Raw genomic sequence first — 2,049 nt, 5'->3', positions numbered from 1 at the left:
TTAGTTGCTAGGGTTTGGGTGTGAACCATCAGAGGCATGATATTTCTGGTGCTTGCTTCCAAGAGCTTTTAAAGAAGGATTTTATTGGTTATTTACAAGAATATTCAAAAGGTATGTAAACCCTAAATTATTTATTATTTTCAAAAGTATTAGGGTTCCCATAGGGTTCATTGATGTTCATAGATTATAACATTCAATAGTGAAAACATAGATCCAATTAGGTTGCACGTAAACTTAAGAGTTAAGTTATTTTTCTGCCACATGATTTTTATAACCTATAAAACCTATCAGGAGTCGTATCCAAAATACCACGAGTGATCTCCGGTGAGATGAACTCCCGCATGGGCTCAACACCAACACTTGAGCATAAACCAGATCCCCTTCCATGAGTGCTCAATGCCATTCTAAAAAACAACCAACAATACTCAAAACATACCCATAGAACTCCGCATCCTATATGCTTCTTAGTGTCCTCGTGACTCTCCTTGATTTGATTATATATATATATATATATATATATATATATATATATATATATATATATATATATTATGATTTCAGTAGTATGGGCCCAATACTACCTTCCACACCTATTCATAATTCCCTTAAGAATTATCCCAAATCCTCTAAGTCACCTTTTCAAACTGGTACTCCGTGTATCTGCTAAACAAAACATCCAAACCCATTAAAACACTTCTTAGGCTCTCCTAGGTTCTTCACCCTGCCATTAGTTGCTGAAGAACTCTCACTAATGTCAATTAACTACTTCATGAATCCAATCACATGCAACAAAGCTTAGATAATCCTTCGACTAAAATACTCAACCCTATAATGGTTAGAATTAAACGAGAGCTGCACAATAGGTCCAAATCAATCACTATGACATTATTTAACCTTTTCAGCTTGTGACTTAACATATTCACTTAATAGTTAACTCGCATCATTAAGAGTCCCACAAAGCACAAAGCAAGCAACATTTGTGCAGTAACACTCCAAGCCACAAATCAATCAAAGGACATCCTGTCGTGCTCACTTGCTACTAACATGCTAGGAACTTCCAGTCTCATTGTAGGTTTCCTTATGCATGCAAATTATACACTATATAGGATGAAATAGACCCAAAATGAAGAACACGAAATAAGGCTAAATCAGTTATTCCAGGGCTACATGATCTTAAATGTATACAAATTTTAAAGCGTACACTTAGCAATCTCTTCGACCAATATAGATTCCAAATCTAGCAAACCATCCAAATCCTCCTAGGCTACAAGGCATCACAAATTAGGCCAATCTATCATGACATTCCTGAAAGTCTCCATAGCCTTATCCTAGCAAGCAAACATTCCATATCATATAACATATTAACATGTATGGTATTATGGTAATCACTTACTTGAGCTCGTCAGATTGCATGCATCACACCCCCTTCTTCTTTATAAAAATATTTTTAGAAAACTTATTTCCTTTCAAATGATTACCAATTCCTCAGTATGAGTTTAGACACACCTGATAGTGTGCCTGAATCCCTCAAACCAAGGCTCTGATACCAACATGTAACGTCCCAAAAATTCATAGAAAAATTTTCATTTTTAAAACAATAATTCATACAACAATTTCTTCCCAACACCATTCAAGGTGAAAATAAGCATTTAAACATCAGAGTAAAAATTATCAATGTGGAATAAACTCTGGGGGATGTTGTGCAGTCACATCGGGTCCTTCCTTTTCGTACTAGAAGTACCTAAAACCATAAACATGAAACTGTAAACACAAAACTTAGTGAGTTCCCAAAATACCACATACAACACACATATATAAATATAACATCACGTGGTTGTGTCAAATCTATATCAACCCCTGGGTCTATATCAACCCCGAGTCTATAATGACTATATGCAACAACATGTATCTGTATCGGGTCTGTATCAACACCCAGTTCTATATCAACCCCAAGTCCATTTTTGAAACAAGAAAGTAACCCTCTTCAACTAAGATATACCCGAAGACCTCTAAGCCATTTCAACATAATAAGACTTACCCGGAGACTAC

This window comes from Lactuca saligna, chromosome 8 (genome assembly GCF_052625555.1).
Source record: "Lactuca saligna cultivar CGN05327 chromosome 8, ASM5262555v1, whole genome shotgun sequence".
Lineage (NCBI taxonomy): Eukaryota > Viridiplantae > Streptophyta > Magnoliopsida > Asterales > Asteraceae > Lactuca > Lactuca saligna.
This window is presented reverse-complemented; position numbering follows the sequence as displayed.